The sequence below is a fragment of the Apodemus sylvaticus genome, chromosome 4 (genome assembly GCF_947179515.1).
Source record: "Apodemus sylvaticus chromosome 4, mApoSyl1.1, whole genome shotgun sequence".
Lineage (NCBI taxonomy): Eukaryota > Metazoa > Chordata > Mammalia > Rodentia > Muridae > Apodemus > Apodemus sylvaticus.
In genome coordinates, this window is record NC_067475.1 from 78,344,595 (window position 1) to 78,351,202 (window position 6,608).

The following is a 6,608-nucleotide window of genomic DNA, read 5'->3' on the forward strand; positions in this document are numbered from 1 at the left end:
GAGAGGTGGGCCAGGGCTGAGAAGGAGCAGGGAGCCAGCTGTGGGGCCTACATCCTTCTTCCCATGGTTGGGAGTGGGGTCTGCACTGTACGTCTCTCTCTGCCTGCCCTCTTTGCCCACACGCTCTAGGACAGGCACTGTAGTGGGTCAGGCACAGGGACAGCCACAGGTCCCAGGTGGCCTGTGGCTTTGGTAATGTTTGGTACCAAACCCGGGGCTATAAAGGCAGTGCTCAGGACTCCCTGGCCCCTGGTACCTTTCCCTGACCCTTGGTGCCCTCCCTCTTTGTCCCCCAAGTGGCACATATGCCCCAGAGAGAACAAATAAAGCATGGGAGCTGCCCCTTGTCACTCTCCTCTGGGGCAGAACATGGGGAGGGGACTAGATGGGCGAGGGGTGGAGCCTCAGGCTGCCCCTCCCCCTGTTTACAGCAATAAGCATGTCCTCCTCCCCCCACTCCCACACAGAGGACTGTGGTTTGGATGAAATCCAAGTTTACAAATAGACACCCCTGGGGGGAGCAGGCAGTGGACAGGGGTGGGCATCGGGGTGCCAGACAGGCATGTACAGACTCTATATCTCTATATATAATGTACAGACAGACAGAGTCCCTTCCCCTTCTTCACCTTGACCTTTCTTGACTTCCCCTTCCAGACCCAGACCCCTCCCCCACCAGGTTAGGCCCCCTTGGGACCCCCCTGGCCCCTCTTTTGTCTTCTGTGAAGACGGGACCTATGCAACGCACAGACACTTTTGGAGACCGTAACAACAATGCCCCTCCCAGCCCTGAGCCGGGAACTCCCACGACCTTGCCCCGCCCACCCTATGTGGTCCCCACCCACCCTGGGCCTTTTTCAAGTGCTTTGGCTGTGACTTTCATACTCTGCTCTTAGTCTAAAAAAAAAAAAAATAAACTGGCGATAAAAATACCTGAGTGCGTGTGGTTTCAAGGGGCCTTGTCCCTCTGCTCCACGGGCTAGCCCTGGCGGGCTCAGATCCGGGGTGAGCAGGTTAGAGGCCATGGAGTGCCTGGCTCTGGGGTCCAGCTCTGTGGGAGAGAGGGACAGAGCTTCAAGTTGAGCCTGGGAGACTCTGGGCAAGTTCCTTTCTGGGCTTGGGCTTCCCACAGGGCAAGTGGCCTGAGGATCCACTTCCTGGGCCTCGTGTGCTCCAGTTAAGGCTCAGGCCCGTGTGCTGTATGCTGTAGTCAGAAGCTGTTGGCTGGGTCCAAGGATTTCAGGGGATTGTGAACCTAGATAGGAAAAAAAATTACATGGTTATTTTCACTCACCTGTGACAAATATACCATTCCCTTATGTACTTGGGCAACAGGCCACAATAGCATAAACAGTACGTGTGACTTTGTCGCCAACCAGATGTTTCCCAGATGTTTCCAAACCTGCTTTATATCTCAGAATATCATTTATGTGTTACGACTTTGAAATGATCATAGTTGTTAGACTTTACTTGTTTTTAACATGTTAATAAAGAAACATATATATTACATACCAAAAATGTAAACGTCTGTTAACTGTTTCGATCTATAACTGGGTTCCTCCATGACACTTTGAGGTTTTATTCATTTGAAAACATGCTCCCTGCTGGGGCCTGGGCTCCACATGACCGCAGCACCGTGTCATGAGAGCAGAAAGGACAGGTTATGTTTGGGACCATCAAAGGAGCTTTTTGGGATCCGGGGAGGGGCCATTCTCACAGCCCAGGGGAGCCTACCCCACCCCGCTTCTCTTCCTGGCCCGGAGGACAGGCTAGACCCTCTAAGTAGCTCCTGTGTGCTTCTCCTACGTGACTGTCAGCTGCACTGTGGCAGCCTTAGCCAAGTGTGGGGTCATTCCTGTGGTCTGAGCACTTAGTGGAGCTGAGGCAGGAGGACTGCTGCAAGTTCAAGGACAGACTACGCTCCAGACTGAGGCCCTGTCTGAGAGCATGCAGGCTCTTGGTACGTTTTTTTGCTATCACCTTAGAGTGGAGGACAGGCAGGGAAGGATCCTGGGCAGGTGGTGGACCAGTCTGACACTGCTCTACCAAAGGCAGGAAAGGTGGGTTCCAGGTTCCACGCTGCCAGTCGATACTCAGGGAACACCTGCCAAGAGCCAGGTACTGGCGGGACAAAGAAGATAGTGTCTGTGCTTTCAGATACGATGGTTTCCAGGTGTGGTCTGTACACCTGTCATCCTGTGCTTGGGAGACTAGGAGACAGAGTTTGCAGATAGTGTGGGCTACATATGCTTTGTCAAAACACAACCAGGGCCAGGATGGCTCCGTGGTAAATCACTTGTTATGAAGGTCTGATGACCAGCGTTTGATCCCAGAAGCCACAGAAAGGCAGGAGAGAACTGTCAGATGGTGTCGTCTGTTTCTACATACACTCAAGTGTGCGTGAGCATGCGGGCAGGTGAGTGTGTGTGTGTTTGTACCCCCCCAAACACACACAACTGTTAAAGTTCCTGTGCTAGATAGTTTTATGTCAACTATGACACACAAGCTGTAGCTTACTTTTTTTTTTTTTTTTTGGTTTTTCAAGACAGGGTTTCTCTGTGTAGCCCTGGCTGTCCTGGAGCTCACTCTGTAGACCAGGCTGGCCTCGAACTCAGAAATCTGCCTGCCTCTGCCTCCCAAGTGCTGGGATTACAGGCGTGCGCCACCACGCCCGGCTAAACTGTAGCTTTCTGAGAGGAAGGACCCACAACTGAGAAAATGCCTTCATAAGATCCAGCTGTAGGAAGCCTGCAAGGCAGTTTTTAACTTAGTGATTGGTGGGAGAGGGTCCAGCCCATTGTGAGTGGGGCCAGCCGTGGGCTGGTAGTTTGGGCTCTATAAGAGAGCAGGCTGAGCAAGCCACGATGGGAAAGCCAGTCAGCAGCTCCCCTCTGTGGCCTCTGGATCAGCTCCTGCCTCCAGGTTCTTGCCCTGTTTGAGTTCCTGTCCCGACTTCCTTCAATGATGGACTACTACACGCCAAGTAAACTCTTTCCTCACCACCTGGCTTCTGATAAACCACAGCAATGGCAACCCTAACTAGGACATGGTGTGTGGTCAAGAATTGGTAATACACACACATAGTGAGGAGCAGGTGCAGTATAGCATGGTTAAATGCCAGGGGCGGTGGAAATAGCCCAGGAAATTCCATCTTCACTTGGTCAGAGGAAGCCTGCTTCATGGAGGAAGTGCCCAATGCTAGCTCTCTCGTGAAGTCCAGAAGGCCTTGCAGAGTGGCGATCACCCATGAAGGAACAGGGGTTAGCTGAAGATCCCTGAAGTTTCTAGGCCTGGGATGGGGGTGCTTGTGGTTTCAAAACTTAGAGTAGGTGTCTCAGTCACTGTTCTATTGCTGTGAAGAGACACAAGACCAAGGCAGCTCATAAAAGAAAGCATGTAAGCGGTGGTTGGTGGTGGCTACTTAGACTTTCAAAGGGTTAATCCAATATCATCATGGGGGAAGTACGGCAGCAAGCAGATGTGGCACTGAAGAAGTAACTAAGAGCTGTGTCCTGATGCTCTTGCAGAAAAGGGGAGAGAGACTGGGCCAGGAACGGATTTCTGAAACCTCAAAAGTCTACCCCAGTGACTCTCCTTCTCACAGGCCACACTTCCTAATCCTTCTAATCCTTTCAAATAAGTCTACTCTCTGGTGATGAAACATTCAATACACGAGCCTGTAGGGGCATTCTCATTCAAACCACCACAAGAGGGCTTAGCAAGAGGGTGAAGATGCTTACCACCGCGCCTCATGACCTCAGGGTGACCCCTGGGTAGCACATGGTGAAAGAGAGAACTATATTCCAGAAGGTGGCCTCTGACCATCAACAATACCCTGGACAGAATAAGTAAAAGAAAACCTTTTTCTTTCTTTTCTCTTCTTTTTTTTAAAGATTTATTTATTTATTATATGCAAGTACACTGTAACTCTCTTTAGACATTCCAGAAGAGGGAGTCAGATCTCATTATGGATGGTTGTGAGCCATCATGTGGTTGCTGGGATTTGAACTCAGGACCCTCGGAAGAGTAGTCAGTACTCTTAACCACTTAGCCATCTCTCCAGCCCCTTAAAGATTTATCATTCATTCATTCATTTAGTATACTGCAGGCCAGAAGAGGGCACTAGATCTGATTATAGGCGGTTGTCAGCTACACCATGTGGTTGCTAGGAATTGAACTCAGGACCTCTGGAAGAGTAGTCAGTGCTCTTAGCCACTGAGCCATCCCTCCAGCCCTGGACCCTTCATTTTCACAGGTGGGACAGAGATGGTAGCAACTCAGCCAGAGGCGCTCAGGTGTCAACGTCAGATCGAGGACTAGAACCCTGGTCACTGAGCCTCCACCTCCTCTTCTGTCAGACACAGCCCTCAGAGGGGAAAATGTCCAGTCATCAAGAAATGACAGCAAGAGTCGGGCTGTGGTGGCGCACGCCTTTAATCCCAGCACTTGGGAGGCAGAGGCAGGTGGATTTCTGAGTTCAAGGCCAGCCTGGTCTACAGAGTGAGTTCCAGGACAGCCAGGGCTACACAGAGAAACCCTGTCTCGAAAAACAAAAAACAAAAACAAAAACAAAACAAAACAAATGACATGACAACAAGGAGATGCTACCTTCTCAAAGATCCTTTCCAGTTCCCCAACCCTCTGCCATGAACTCCCTCCCTCTCAGTCAGAAACAGGTCTAGCTCAGTTCTTTTTTATTTTTTTAAAGATTTATTTGTTTATTTTATGTATATGAGTACACTGCAGCTGTACAGATGGTGGTGAGCCTTCATGTGGTTGTTGAGAATTGAATTTAGGAGATCCAGTCCGCCCCGCTCACTCTAGCCGAAAGATTTACTGTAGCTGTCTTCAGACACCAGAAGAGGGCGGTTGTGAGCCACCATGTGGTTGCTGGGAATTGAACTCAGAACCCTTTGGAAGAGCAGTCAGTGCTCTTAACTGCAGAGCCATCTCTCCAGCCGCTCATTTCTTTTGCTGTGACAAAAACAACAACAACTAAGCAAAACAGAAACCTCTAATAAAAAAGCAACTTAGAAGAGAGTTTACTTCAGTCTGTTACGGCAGAGGCGTTACTGCGGCAGGAAGTGAAAGCCCCTGACGTCACACCGCAGTCAAGCACAGAGAAATCAAGTGTGAAGCCAGGAATCAGCCTTCACACCTTTAATCCCAGCACTCGAGAGGCAGAGGCAGGAGGATCTCTGTGAGTTCAAGGACACCCTGGTCTACAGAGCGAGTTCCAGAGTCAGTCAGGACTACATAGCAAAATTTCATTTTAAAAGAAGAAAAAGGGGGATCGGTGGGTTAAGAGCACTGACTACTCTTCCAAAGATCCTGAGTTCAATTCCCAGCAACCACACGATGGCTCACAACCATTTGTAATGAGATCCGATGCCCACTTCTGGGGTGTCTGAAGACAGCTACAGTGTATTTACATATAATAATAAATAAATCAAAGAAGAAGAAGAAGAAGAAGAAGAAGAAGAAGAAGAAGAAGAAGAAGAAGAAGAAGAAGAAGAAGAAGAAGGTGGTGGCAGCGCATGCTTTTAATCCCAGCACTTGGGGGTCAGAGGCAGGCAGATTTCTGAGTTTGAGCCAACCTGGTCTAGAGTGAGCTCCAGGACAGCCAGAGCTACACAGAGAAACCCTGTCTCAAAAAAACAAAAAGAGAAAGAGAAGGAGGAAGAGGAGGAAAGAAACTCAGTAACAGAGAGAGAGAGAGAGAGAGAGAGAGAGAGAGAGAGAGAGAGAGAGAGAAGATGGAAATCAAATGTCAGCACTCTTGTTTGATTTATTTTTTATTGTTTAAGACAAAGTCTCATTCTGTAGATCAGGCTGGCCTCAGAACTCACAGAGGTCCATGTGCTTTTGCCTCCAGAGTTCTGGGACTAAAGGTGTGCGCCACCGTACCCAGCTTGCTTGCTGTTCTTAATTGTCTTCTCCTCTCTTTCACCGATCAGGACCCCACTATCAGGAGCCATGGAAATGCCACCCACAATGAACTGGAACTTCCTACTTCAACTAACAGTCAAGACAACCCCACACAGACAACCCAAGGCCAACCTGATGGAGATAATACTTGATCAAGACTCTCCTTCAGGAGAGGCTAGGTTGTGCCTGTTTGGCAGCTCAAATTAGCCAGGAGCAGAACTCGGGACCTGGCTCAGCACTGAGATGAACACAGGCCAGGGCCATCCAGATGCTGCCCGACGCTTGGTCTTTGGCTGATTTTGCTGTTCCCATCCTGAAGCAGGGAGCTCTGATGACAAGGAGCTGTCTGCACACTAGGAAAGCGAGCTCCTGGCGGGCAGCATCCTGAGAGACGTCTTCCTCCTTTAGCTTCATATAAACAAAGACACCAAGAAGGGTCCCAAGTGAGTCTCCCCTATCCAGCACCGTCACAGCCCCAAAACAAAGCGGCGCACGGGCTGTGAGGCCTGGTTCGAAGTAGCCATCGTTTCCCCTTCTGCGTGAGAGTGCGCTCGCTCCAGCCAGCTAAGCTCAGGGCCAGGACAGAGTCAGGACTCTGCAATCCCTGCCTGGGGTCTGAGCCCTGCTGTTTATGGCTGGGCGCCCGCTCAGATACTAAGAGTTCTGCTTAGTATCCACCAGGT